The 14,552-nt window shown below is 38.5% G+C and overlaps 1 protein-coding gene and 1 long non-coding RNA gene across 2 annotated transcripts in view; both read left to right on the top strand.

Moving 5' to 3' along the window:
- LOC124422293 (serine/threonine-protein kinase 17B-like) overlaps window positions 1–14,552 on the top strand; it is a 78,049-nt gene that overhangs the window by 28,983 nt on the left and 34,514 nt on the right. The gene's annotated exons all lie outside the window — the stretch shown is intronic.
- On the top strand, window positions 710–2,478 carry LOC124422294. Its single transcript, XR_006941822.1, has 2 exons — window positions 710–1,046; window positions 1,157–2,478. It is a non-coding gene; the product is annotated as an uncharacterized LOC124422294 (long non-coding RNA).

Raw genomic sequence — 14,552 nt, 5'->3', positions numbered from 1 at the left:
AACGGGGAGGAAAAGGAAGAGAACGTGTAAGGGAAATAAGGTAGAGAGAGAGGAAGGGGCTGTGATTGGACTCTGTCAATCGATGAAAATATTTCTATATCCGCGATTTTGAAGCACGTTCGTTTTCGAGAGTAACGGTATATACTATACTCTTGGTATGATTAGCCAAAGGGTCCCTTTCACGCAACGATATATCATCGGCACACGGCTCTCATATAACGTCGCTAACGTAACTGCAATTATCCGTTCGCTCACGTGCAACGGCCTGCCGTCGTACGGCCTTCTCTTCATGTACACCTTTACGAAAGGACTTCTTCGTGGTAATCGTGGAAAAGCAGGTTTACGAATGGCTTGATTTATCGGTACGGCCTGCCGTGCCTCGATTATCTCTTAAGACTTCGTCTTCGAATAACCCGCTGCTCCATTACTTCAACTTAAGACGGCTTACTGTTCTATCGGAAGCGTATTTTCTAAACATTACCTTCTTAGCCGAATATAATGCATTTGAATTGCGTAATCTGGCTTAATCTATTTAATTCGAAAGCGTTTAAACATTCTTTTTATTTGTTTATTTATTTTTTTTATTAATTTTATTTATTTATTTTTTGTTATGTAAACATGAGAAATCAATTAAAAATAAACATAACAAAATTAATCGATTAATTAGTCAAAACGAAATAATCAATTGATCATAAATCAATTTTAAAACTGTTTGAAAGAATAAATTGATCGTCCCTTTGAAATAAAAGTTAAGATCAAATCTTTTAGAAACGGCTCCCAATGGCAAATTACGAAAGATAGGCAATAGCGTCTGACTCACTTGGGCATGATTCGTCGAAGATCGAGGCGCGCGTTCACGCCCGACATGATTCAACGTCCGGCCGTTGGGCCCGCTTGAAATTCCATGGCATATTCCGCATGCCTTTGAACGCAACCCAACAGTTCTTCGCATACAAAAGGGCCTTGTTGCTACGGGGCTGCTGAGCTCTCAAGGATGTGATAATCTTTCGAGTCGTTCAACCTTCGACAATATCGTTGTGTTTACGGTAAGATTTATTATCGAGTATGAGTGTCGTACTCATTGTCCTATCAGTTATTTATTTATTAATACCTTTGTAAAATTATAAAAATCATTATATAATTTCTCTTTCTCTAGAAAGAATCCATCACTTTGGAACAGATACGATTCAGGTTAAACAGGCATATAATGATTCCGACCAAAGGCGTCATTCAACACCGAAAATCCTTTTAAACCTGTAAAATAATGAAATATGATTTACGTTCGTCGGCATACCGATAATATATATATATCCGCAAGAGGAAAGTTAACGAGGACAGGCTCGATGGCGATTGGCAAATACATACATACATACATACATGCATACATACATACATACATGCATATATATATATATATATATATATATATATATATCGAGAACAGTTGAAGAACACGCGGAGTTACAAGAAAGTCAATCTAGTTCGTCGAGTCTAACGGTGGTGCGGTATGATGTGTGGTGTGTTTGCTCGTAGTAGTAGTAATAATAGTAGTAGTAATAGTAGTAGTAATAATAGTAGTAGTAGTAATAGTAGTAGTAATAATAGTAGTAGTAGTAATATTAGCAGTTTGTATACGGTGTGCACGCGCCTTGCGTTGACGACGAAGTATGTACATACGTGAGTGAAAGAGACCGAGTTGGAAAAAGGTTATTACTTCCCTGTCTCTGTAAGACACGGTGATACGTAATAGTATCACGGAGCCAACCAAGGCCGTAAATCAGACGGTTTTCAGGAGCTGAGGTTGAACTCGGTCTCATTAATATCGACGGCTTTCGATCTTATTCGTTTTTTTCTCTCCGCCTCTCTCTCTCTCTTTCTCTCCTTCTGTTCCTCTCTCCATTTGAATTAATCGTTTACTTTAGAACGTTCTCGAAATAAGACATCGAGCAAATAACTGTCTCGTATAGAGTAGGGAGCAAGCGAGAGATGGAAAAGTGGTCTAAAGCAGGGCTAACGGAAGGTTACTGACTCTGTTGAGTCATAAGGTGCAGCCAGTATGAATCGTGTGTCCGCCAAGCAGCAGTCAGCCCAGTCAGCCAGCCAGCGAGCAGCAACGCGTCGCTCTTTGCCACGCATTGTGCGTGCAGGTTGCACGGAGGGCTCATGAACGATGCGTACCTACTCCGACCACGTACCGTGAGTCACGTGGGAAGCATGCGTGAAGTTATTCGTCGGCAGGTTCGGCGGTTTACTCCTTTACCATCTCATTCTACCTCCTCTTAATCTCTCTCTCTCTCTCTCTCTCTCTTTCTCTCTCTTTCTCTTTTTCTCTTTTTTTCCACCACTAGTAAGATTCATCGATATCTCATGAGTATCTCACTTTTCATCGTATCTGTAATCGACTTGATAACATACACACATACATACATATATATATATTTGAATTATTATTCTTAATAAAACGACTTGGAATTTAAACGATAAGGAAATAGTTTATGCGTCTAATGACTTTCGACAAAGTTGATAAGATGTCTGATAAATATACTTACTTAGTCATTTATTTACTTATTAATTTTCATTCGTATTAGAAACCTACTTATTATAACGATCTCACGATCACCTTTTATTCAACGCATGAGAACTTTGCACGGTCATTCAAAAAACTGTACGCTATTAAGTAACGACTATGTGTCAATGTCAACGTGTTTATACAATAAGCGACAATAATATTTGTTAATCTTAACTACGGTGCATCGAACTCTCCTCCCTCTCTCTCTCTTTCTCATTCGCGACGATCGATGAGACGCGATTCATTAACGATACTTCTCGAAAGTCAAAGGGAGAGGAAGGGAAAGGAAAAGTCGTCGTGGTCTCTCTTGTGATCAATCAATGAAATTCCATCATTATCTTTTTCTCTTTCTCGTCAATGCTTGATTTGTGCGCATCGACTCGTAACGATATATTCACGGTCGTTATTAATCCGAGCTGACTGAAGTTCGATCGATTCTCAGGATTACTTTGCTTTTCTGCTTGATCGCTGCTAAACGATGTGGACCTTTATGAAGATCACGTGAATGGTCAATAAAATTGTCATTTCGATAATAGTCATACGACCATGTTTCGAATTGCCTCGAGCAGATCGACAGAAAGAGAGTCTTTGTCGATAATTTACCACGAGTCTCGGACGCGAAATAATAAAAAAAAATTACGATCAGTAGAATAATAAAAATGTAAAATGACTTAGATGACCGATCGTATTGAGAGGATCTCCTCCTTGTCGTTTTATCACACGTAATTGAGCTTCCTGTTTGGTCATGGTATATATCGAACGTTTCCAAATAATTCGCTTGTAATTAGATCGAAGTAAATTAGTAACCCAAGTATGTAAGCCTTCTCTCGAAAGTAGTTAAGATTGTGCTACGATGTTGTGCATTTCAATTTTGCCATTCCGTTCCAATACCGAGGAAAATTCTACGACGGAATCGAACGAGAAAATGGTCATTCGTGAAAGAAAAAAGTATCTTCCTTTCTCTCTCTCTCTCTCTCTCTCCCCCCCCCCCTCTTTCCCTACCCCTCTCCTCTATTACAAGTTGCATTCACATCCGGTCGCATATTCGTGGACAGTCCTGATTAGCGATGACTCCTTTGAGGGTCTCGCGAGCCTTTCCAACAACTTCCTTTTCTCTGGAGTCTTTGCTTTTTAGCACGTCGAGGATACAGGATCTCCTTTGTTAGCGCGCTCTCTTCGAAAGACGGCGGCGCGCCTTCGTTTGTCTAGGCCCAAGATGGCCGACGGCGATTTCTCAGGGAAGCCAACTTAAATTATAACTTGCACGATATGGACCCGATTGAACGGTCAATTGCCGGCATTATGTAAATATTTCTCTAGGAAGATGGCAAGATTAAACCGAGCCACGTACTGCGGAGTAATAATGGAACGGAGAATTCCAATTAAGCAACGTTACGGTCGTGTGCAAAGCAAGCCGTGCACGATCTTCGTACTTATTATTTTCATATTTGACGATACTCACGCATCGATCGTCATTATCGTTATTGCCATACCTGATAAATAGAATATTCGTTTCGATATAAATAAAATTTAAATGATTTTGAAAAAAATCTCATTATGCATAACGACTTAAGTATACCACCTACTTGAACTTTATTATTCTTCGCCGTCGCAATAACTTTAAGTAGTCTAATGCGGTTTCGACGATAGAAACATGTAACTTTCATTTAGTCTTATTGGACCGTCGTAATATCCTATTCCACACCGATATTAATTCCAATTATTTTCGACATAATATGTAAATAAATTTTTATTATATTTTAATCATAAATGAGATTTCATTTGAAGCAAATTTTATTCGAATTTTGTACGAAAACATAAAGAAAATAATTGATAATAATATTTATTTAATTTTGAAATCAATAATACAACATTTTATTCGCGCATTTACTTTGAAAAGTTATGAACACGACGACGAAATATATAAAAATTTCTTTTTATTCTCTTTTACTTTTTTATCTTTTTTTAACTAGTTGTCTCGGTAGTTTCTTTCCTAACGTGAAGCGACCTTAAATTCTTCTTCTCTCCTACACAAACATCAGAAGAAACTTTACACAGCGATACAGTAAGTATTAGTGCGGTCGAGATCTCCGGTACAATGCTGCGAAACGATTTGCACATGAATGCGAGCCCCTCATCCGTTTTCAGGCCGGATGCATTGCCCGCCTTGCACCGGATGCGGACCGTCCTCCGTAGAACAACCGCTTTGGCCAATTAGGTTAACTATTACGAACTCTCTTGCCCGCATATTTCTTATTTTCCCGCGAAATATTCAACAACCTTTGCACTTTATATCCGTCCTCCTCGGCTATAACGAAGGGGGGAAGGGTGGAGGTCATGCACGCTCTTCGAACAAAATGTCCTTTCCAAGAATAAAAAGAAAAAATAATCATTACGGAGACGGAAGCGAAACTTGCTTTACTTACCTACCGTAAATTACAAGGTTTATAATATCTTTCGTACAAATACAATTTTCATTTTTTTTTTTTTTTTACTTTATTTTTATTTAGAATCCTATGGAAAAAAATCAATTCTTTTTTCAATGTTAATAACAAGAACGATAATATATAAAAAATGATCTGTTTGGATAAGAAAGTTCAATAAAAAAAATATTTCGTTGAATCTCCATTCGTTTCGTAGAATCAGAATGGAACGTGTCAAAGCACTCATAGTGTATTTTCAAAGTCGTATGTAAGTACATGGTAAAACGACATAAGCGATTTCTCTCGTTTAAGTGGAACCAATGTACTTTCGCGAGGAGGAGAAAGAGGAAGAGACAAGCGGGCAGCTGCCGCAAAGTTTTGTCGGAGTTATTAAAGAGTCGAGGCGAATAACGCGATCTCGGTGTTTGCACCGTTTCATTATTGCCGTTAGCAGCAGCAGCAGCAGCAACAGCAACAGCAGCAGCAGCATTATCATTATAAAGACGGCAAGAAAATTGGCAAAGATTGTTCTAAAATAAAGTCTTACAAGAGCCCCGATTCGATCTTATAAAAAATTTTAGAACGATTGGAAGAATTATAATCTTGTAGGATTCGCGCATATTGTGGCTTCTTTCAAATTGTTCTCTAATGTCGCAAAAGAGTGCCGTCTTTCGAAGATGCCGGCAAGGACGTCAAAGTATATAATAGCCGAACGAACGAACAAACGAATGAATGAATGAATGACTGTAATTAATGAAGTCACGCTTAGTCGACCCGACTCAAGGTCGTCGTGCTCCTCGTTCGAGCCAAATTCGCATTTCATCGTTGGAAAGATCAAGACAAAACGGAGCTGGAGAGAATGAGAGAAAGATATAGTGAAAGAAGAAATAGAAGAAGGAGATAAAGACGAAGGGAAGAAAAAAGAAGGAAAAGAAAAAGAAGAAAGGGAAAGAACAAGAGGGGGCCACCGCGAGAGATATCGTCGTATGCGATGATTCAGCCGAGCGCGTCCGACCGGATGCCTCGATTAAACGAAAGGCTATGAGAATTAATGCGGGAGTAAATTTGCATATTAAAAGTTACCACAGTATACGACGTATAGGAACGACAATTACCGGATTGACGCGTACATGCAGATCGAAACACGATAAATAAAATAACTTGTAGATTCTCCGTTTGCTACCTAGGGCGTTCACCTAGTTAGAAATCGGGATTCCTTTTTCGATGGGATAAAAGAACATATTATAGAAAATTACTCTTTACGACGTATCCCTTCTATTTAGAATAATTGACAACGAATGAGAAGGACGATCGATCATCTCCGAATGACGAGAAAACAAGTCTGATTCCGTCTCGTTCGCGCATTTTGAAACAAGAAAATCGTCGATACGATATTTCCAATATCGTTTTTATTGTAAGACCAATATAGGCAATCCTTGGTTGGTAAAAAAAAAAGGAAAAGAAAAAAGAGAACATGATTGACTTAGCGGTAAATCGATCTAGCTTATACATATATTATTGAGAGGAAAATGCATAATAGAAGGAAGTGGTATTACTTAATCGAATGGCTATTGTGATAGTTGAAAGTCGTGATAGGAAGAATTCGACAGAGCGGAAAGTAGGTGTATATGTATATACCGTAAACCAAAGAGATTTCGAGCGGGTATCGGGAGACGTAAGAAGAATGGAAAAGGGATACAATTGTACTTAACGGCTTTCGGTATTTATTTCCAATCGGAATAGATCGAGAACGTCGATCTCTTTCGACCACACCTCAAGCTAGAGAGAGAGAGAGAGAGAGAAAGAGAGAGAAAGAGAGAGAAAGAGAGAAAGATAGAGAGAGAAAGAGAGAGACTAACCAACCAGTAGTTGCCTTCTTGATACTTTTGTTTCGAAGCATCGTTCGCATTGTATACGACGGCGGTCTCTTTTCCGTTCGCGAATGGCACGTTTCCGTGGAGAGTTTCAAGGCGCGCGAGAGTATATCCATAAATTCAATGCTCCTGATACATCGGTCGGCCTTTCACGGTGATAAACTTTCACGTCTAATCGTCGGTCTAAACCATGGAGTTTCTTCTGTCTACGATTACCGGGATCGTTAATTACATAATCAATCATCTACAACAAAATAAAACGACTTTCCAGAAAATCCGTCTAGCACAATAATTATTTTACTCCTTGATGTATAGCCTGGTCGATAGAAAACGAACGCAATTTAACGTATCTTAACTTATAAAGAGATACTCGTATACTCGATTTAATAGATGAAAATTGCTTTAAAGATTTTCGAAGCGAGAGCAATCCGCTGCGTTGTCGTTGATCGTCCCCGTCTTCGTCGTTAAGGAAAGAAGTTATCACGATTAACGGATTATCGATTCGACTTCCAAGAATAGAGCGTCCTCAGGATGGTCAGCATCATCTGGAATGTCGCTCTTCCCGGTTGATCCCGGTTTCCTATCGTTGGTGAGTTAGCTTGCTAGCTAAGCTAGCTGACTAGCCGACCCTCGCCGCATGGTTGCGTGAAAAACCAGTTCCTTTATATCCTCGAAGATACGAGCTCGTGCGACTAGGAAATGAGAATAGGAAGAGAGAGAGACGTTTAGTGAAACGCGATTTTCGAACGATTATCTCATTAACGCGTTGAAAATCCATTTCCGTGAATTTCAACTCGTATTCGATTAGGTACGTGTAATTTAAATTAGAAATAATTATCTTTTCTCTTTTTTTCTTTTTACTTTTTCTTTTTTATCTTTTTTTCTTCTCTTTTTTGTTTGTTTGTTTGTTTGTTTACTTCTTAAGTATCTACAAAACAAAGTCCGATTTCTAGGATCATTACATCGTCATTACCGGGTAGAAATTCAGTACCATAATCAAAGTTTGCTGCGATTCCTGCCTTGCGTATTTTTATCGTCCTTCATAAATATATTCCTCGTTCGGCTCGTTACTTGCAAGATGTTTGTTTTCAGAGAAAGAGAGAGAGAGAAAGAGAAAGAGGGAGACGTTCTTACAAACGTTCCAGCGTACTTGACTGTGCCGCGAATCACGATTGTCCACCGCGACAACCGGTTTTCTTCCATGCGTTTGCACCTAAAATTCGTGTTGCTTTCCATATTAATCAACGCACTCGAGAGGATCGGTTTTAACGAGGCATCGTAATCGAACGCCCACTTTGCTTCGCTTCGAGCATCTTTGATATCGTCGTCTCGTTCTTCTTCCTTCTCAAAACTTCCTCTTTCTTTCGTTTGAGGACGAATAATAATACCTTTTCGTTATAATAAATAACCGAGCAAAAACAAGAAAGGAGAAAAAGAGGGAGAGAGAGAGAGAGAGAGAGCGAGAGAGAGAGAGAGAGAGAGAGAGTTAAAGGAAGGAAGAAAAGCGACGGTGCAGATCCGTAACGTAGCACGATTGAAGCAATTATAACAGGTTTTAGTTGCAATTTTACGCGCTTGCTCATTGGCGAAAGCCGACGACGACGATAAGGACGATGCAAGTTTAAAGTTAGGACGTCGTAAGTAACAGAAGTAATAGAAGCATGACAATAATTAGTCGGGTAAGACCGTCTGTGTTATGTGACCGAGTTTCTAGCATCGATGGATAACAGACGACCGACGTGTTGTTTCACGGAGATCTTTAACTTCATCCTAAGGATTATTTATTATATAGAATACCATCATGTATTAGAAAGATCTTCGAGGAAGATCTATAAAATATTGTCAGAAAAAAGAAAAGAAGATGAGGATGAAGAAGAAAAAAAAAGAAATAATAAAGAAAAAGAAGGACTGATGACTTAGCAAAAATAAATCATTTATTTCTTTCCGAAACGTTCTCACGCTCGAACTTACGTTCTATAAACATCCTATAGTGAAACGTTGGAAAACCAATCGAGGAGAATTTCTCATGTCCGAAGACGATCTCGCATAGTCTTCTACTACAGTTCGTTCCACGTTTCGCGCCTTGCATTGGCGCGTCAACATTTCTTTGTTTGCACGTCCGGCGCTTGCACCACGGTGAACGCGCTACTTCTGTGCACTTTCGTTTTTCTTTCAGCCGTAAAAGAAGTAAGCGTCGAGTAAGTCGTCGATCGGTCACGCCGTTGTAAATCGAGATTAACAACGGTTTGAATGCCTCGTGGGCCATTGGTGACCCACGTCGGACTTTCTATTTAGAGACCTTTGTGATTGTTTTATGTAGAATAAAAATCAAAAAAATAACATGATCATGAAATGCTTCGTAATGTTTATCAGCTAATGCATAATTATCAGCATGTATAATGCAATTTTCATACCGTTGATCATCGGTGGAGGTCATCCAACGTAATGGATCATTTTCGATTCATTTCAAAGAAGCATATTATACTTATTTATTATCTTCATTTTATCAATTACATCTTTCAATATTCCACTTGTCGATTTCTTATTTGCTATACGACGATATTTACTCAAGATATAAATAACGATTAAAGCGATTTAAAAATGATATCGATCGATTCGTCTGCTGATATCAAAATCTAAAATAATAGTTCGTAATATCGTTAAGTGCTGGTGTCATGTCATACTTTTGACAGTCCATTGAACTTTTTCTCAAGGGTCATTTATTACTATATGAAATATTTATCTTTGAGAAATTCGTTGAATGACCACTAAGGAATATAAAAAAAAAACATTTTTTAATTAACAATAACGACGATTACTGTTTTTCGTTTATAACGCATGTTATACATATATTATGGAAAAGATATATTGGAAAGAGAAAAATGTTCTACATATATTACATCCTTCTCTTTCCAATAATTATTTTATCGCTTTTAGGCGTAACTTTACACTTTACAATGATAGTTAATAACATGGTTCATTTATGGGCTTATGTGGCCTATACTTAAATGGCCGTGTATCAAAGGTATTAAAAATTTCTTCTTTCTTGAAACGGCTTTTCATTGGTTGTTCGTTTTTTCGATCGATCGAAAGACTCTTGTGATTTGTCATTTTTTTTTCGATAAATGTTATAAAAAAATAAAAAAAAAATAAAAAAGATAAAAAAAAAGAAATAACAAAATTGCCGATCTATAATACGAAAAATTGTACTCTGTCCTCTTTTCGAAATTTTCGTTTTCGAAACGAACTTCTTTTCGCGCATACATATCCGTCTCACGTAAAGAAGAAATAAATTCCCCGTCGGAGTTTCAAAGAAATCGGTACCACAGGCGTACACCGTCGCTTGGTGGCTCGCCAATGAGGTTAGTGGGATTTGAGATTTTCGATAGCTCGTCTTGCTCGGCGAGAAGGCTCTCGTGCACACGCGTAAGCAAGCGCTCGCGCGCTCACATCTATTACGATCCATGCTAAATCGTGAACGATTCTACAATAAGAGAAATTTCTTTCGATAACTATCGAACTATCGTATATCCTATAATACATATAAAAAGTCTCTCTATACATACTTAAGAATCGAAATATTAATAATAATTTAATGATTTCTTTAAGTGAAACGATATTTTTAATTCACATATTTCATTTTAATTATGGTAGCTACATAAACTATTCAGCCCTTAGGATTAGTACGAAGTACCGTAAAGATGTTTGCACACTTTGTAAAGATAATTCTGTTTAAACGGAGCGTCGATAATTTCTTATCGAGCACGTACGTAGAAGGATTCGAGAGATCGCTTCACGGCAGTAAGTGAAAGGTTACAAACAAGTTTTCTACCTCCTTCCTCCCCTCTCAACCCTCTCTCTCTCTCTCTCTCTATCTCTCTCTCTATCTCTTTATCTATCTTTCTTTCTCTCTCTTTCTCTTTTTCTATCTATGTCTCTGTCTTGTTCCTATTCTATGTGTCATTGGCGTAATTTCAGTGGGTGTTTAATTTATGTCAGCCACAGGTTCGCTGCAACGCTAACATCCAAGGTCGTCGACACGAAAAAATTCAAACTTTGCTAGGATTTTTTTTTCGTCTACTTATATTTATTCATAATAAAAACTCTTAAAACTCTTTTATTCTAGACTGGTAAATGGTAAAAGTTTAAGACGGTAATATGTAAAAAACATTATTATTATTATTATTATTATTATTATTATTATTATTATTATTATTATTATTATTATTATTATTATTATTATTGTTATTATTATTATTATTATTATTATTGTTATTATTATTATTATTATTATTATTATTAGAATTTTACGATTAATTTTTACAGGAAAATGGAAATTGCACTTTTTAAACTTACTGCATTAGCATCGCTCTGATCTTATTACATCGGCATTCTCCAGGTTTGTTTTCTTGAAAGAAGCAGATGAGTTGATTTACTTGAAAACGTCGAGTCACGATTGATCATAAAACTATTGCAAGACTTTTTCCCTTGAACAATGTTTGAATGAAGAGAAAAATGATCGTCAAAAATAGTCATAAGTGTCGAGAAAGAAGCAACGAAAAAAGGAAGGGTGAAAAGAAAAAGAGAAAGAGAGAGAGAGAGAAGAATGAATGCACTCCTCTCTTTCCCCTACGTCGCTTCCTTTCGGTTGCCCACGCGCCACTCGCCACGCGCAAACGTACGCGCGTGACTCGCGACGCGTGACTCACTATTCGCACGGCGGACACTCGATTTGGTTTTCACGCGGGAGGGACAGAAGGCGCACCTTAATTTAACTCGACGACTTCGTCTCCATCCTAGCTAATTATGATTCATCGACGGTGGTCAAGCCAATATATCGTGTACACGTATAAATGATACGACATTTATGGAAATTTATGTACTACCGACACAGATAGGTAGATATCAACAAAAACAACAATCATTTAACAAACCGTTTTGCTAAAAATTGAACCAATTCCATCTGGACCATATATATATATATTAGGCGGACCGGAAAGTAATGTCGCTTTTTTAAATTAAATTCAAACGAATAAATTTTCAACAAGTTTTTATTTTTAATCACAATCAAATATCGACATGCGCAGAAACGACATTACTTTCCGGTCTCCCTAATATATATAAATATATCTACATACACACAAACGCACACACATACACCTAAACTGTTTACATATATAAAATACATGACATTTTTATAAATTCATGACGAACGTCACCTATACATATATATGCACAACACAACATTAGCGTGCGAAAAATTAAAGTAGTATTATAGTATTACTGCTACTACGATTACTAAAAACTACTACAACGTTTGTTCGGCTCGAGGGAGTATCTCACGCAAGAGCAAAGCCTTATCTATACGGAGAACGTTGGAGAACGGTCACGGGTTTCCTTTATTAATTCATTTTAATGAACTCAAGCGATAACCGGGTTACGACGGAGGCAGAAAGCAACGACACGAATTAATGCACGCTCCATGAATGAGCGAAGCGTTAACGGTTCCTCTAACCACATTACGAAAGGCTATCTATTCTTTCTTTTCCCTTTTTTTTTTTTTTTTTTTTTTAATTTATTTATTAGAAAACCAAATGGAGATTGTGTCTCCTCGATGATCTGATACGTTCGATAGAAAATATCAAGAAGATTTAGAGCGTCGACTATCATGATATTCCACGACTTCCTCGACGAGAGATTTCTTTCGATTCGTAAGAAGAGATAGGAGAGGAAAGAAAAGAAAAAAATACTGAAAGAGAGAGAGAAAGAGAGAGAGAGAGAGAGAGACAGAGAAAGAGAGAAAACGTTTTTCTTCGATTTAAAATTGAGAATAATAAAAGGAGAAATCGTTACTTTGATTCCACTGTAAAATTCACCTGGCCTTACGGTCGTTCCCCTGAGAATCAGGATTTCAAAGGAGGAAGAAGAAGAAGAAGAAGAGGAGGAGAGGGAGAAGGAAGAGAGGGTAATGGAGAGAAGCAGGGAGAAAGGGCCGATAAAGGTGCATTTATCGTTCTCGCGATTAATGCGGACCAGCGAGTTCCACCACGAAGGAACGCGATCACGGTCGTCGACTTCCAAATCTCGAGCAAGGAGAAAAACGGAGTAAAAAGCAAGTCGCGCGATATAAGTGTGCACGATCGACTCTTGAGTGGAGAGGAAAGAGAAAGAAAGGGCGAACAAGAGAAAGAGAGAGAGAGAGAGAGAGAGAGAAGAGGGGAGAGAAGTATAGAGGAGAGGAAAAGGGGAAAGACGAAAGAGAACACCCTTGGCGTCCTTCGGCGACCGCCACAGTTTGCTGACCCCCTTTGCAAAGAGCAAAAATCGATAATCAACCGAGAAGGACGAGAAAGGGCCAGAGTTGTCGTCAGAGGAGAAGAAGGAGAATGAGGATGAGGATGAGGAGGTAGAAGAAGGTTGGATCGGTCCTCTTCCCCTGCCGAAAACCGAGAGCACCGGAATGACAAGTAACCATGAAGGAAGCCAGTTCCTGGATTTAGTTTCCGAAGGCTATCGATTTTATTTATCGATTCGGCTTTCTGTAATGTCGCTTACGTGCACGGAATGATCAAATCGAGTTCACGCCGCGCGACTTGAACGCGGCGCCCTCGTCCGAGCTAAAAATATATGCTGTCGTCGTCTCTTTTCGATCGGCGGTCGGCAGAAAAATGTGAATCAGTCTTCTCTCCCCCCACTCAAAAAAAAAATGGAATAAGAAAGATTATTGTTGATCATCTGCCAGATCGTGATCTTGCATGCACCGGAATTGATTAAAATTATTTTCGTTTGTCGCTCGACAAAACATCAAGCGCACGAGATTAAGGATTAAGAAGAGAGAGAGAGAGAGAGAGAAAGAGAGAGAGAGAGAGAGAGAGAGAGAGAGAGAGAGAGGAAAAGGGAAAAGGAGGGAGGTAGGAAGGGAGAAAGATGTACCGTATTTCTTTCTTCTTTTTCAAGCTGGACTGAAGCTTAATTAGCATCGAATAAAATATTAAGATTTAATCGAATCTCAGCGAATCCGTAAGTAAAAGAGACGAAGAAGAAAAAATGGATGAATCCAATGAGGGAACAAAATCGAAAAGGATGCATCGATACAAAACGTATCATGGCGCCGACAGTCTCCTCCCATTCCGCTTTATTCGTGTCTGTCAGCGCGTCGGATTTTGAGAAGAGTCGTATACATATATACTCGCTCGTCCACCGTACCGACCATATTTCAACGATCGACAGGAGGAAGTCAAAGCTTGAGATAAACGATTGTTATATTCGAACGGGCTCTTCTCTTCCCGTTCTTTCTTCTTTTTTTTCTTTTTTTTCTCTCTTGTCTCTTTTCTCTTTTCTCTTTTCTCTTTTACTTCTCATCCTTCTTACCGATGAATGATTTTCGATGAGAATTTGAAGATGTCGTAAGATTCAAACATAAAAGGGGGAGAGAGAGAGAGAAGTAGTTTCGTCCGAGAAAACGAACGTCCGCTCCTTGATCTCGGTCTCATTTGGCTTGCAAATCATCGTCTCGTTTAACCTCAGTTGAGAGAAAGAGATAGACTACAGACCGCGTTTCCAGAAGAGCAAAATATCGTTCGTAGAAACGGTCGCGAACGGTGAATGTCAGTGAGAACGACGTTGGCGCACGATCGTTAGGAACTCACGACCGCGGAGAGTCATCGAGCAATACGAATCGTGTTG

The sequence above is a fragment of the Vespa crabro genome, chromosome 2 (genome assembly GCF_910589235.1).
Source record: "Vespa crabro chromosome 2, iyVesCrab1.2, whole genome shotgun sequence".
NCBI classification, from domain to species: Eukaryota; Metazoa; Arthropoda; class Insecta; order Hymenoptera; family Vespidae; genus Vespa; species Vespa crabro.
Note: the sequence above shows the minus strand (reverse complement) of the source record. Positions and strands in the feature narration are given on the sequence as shown.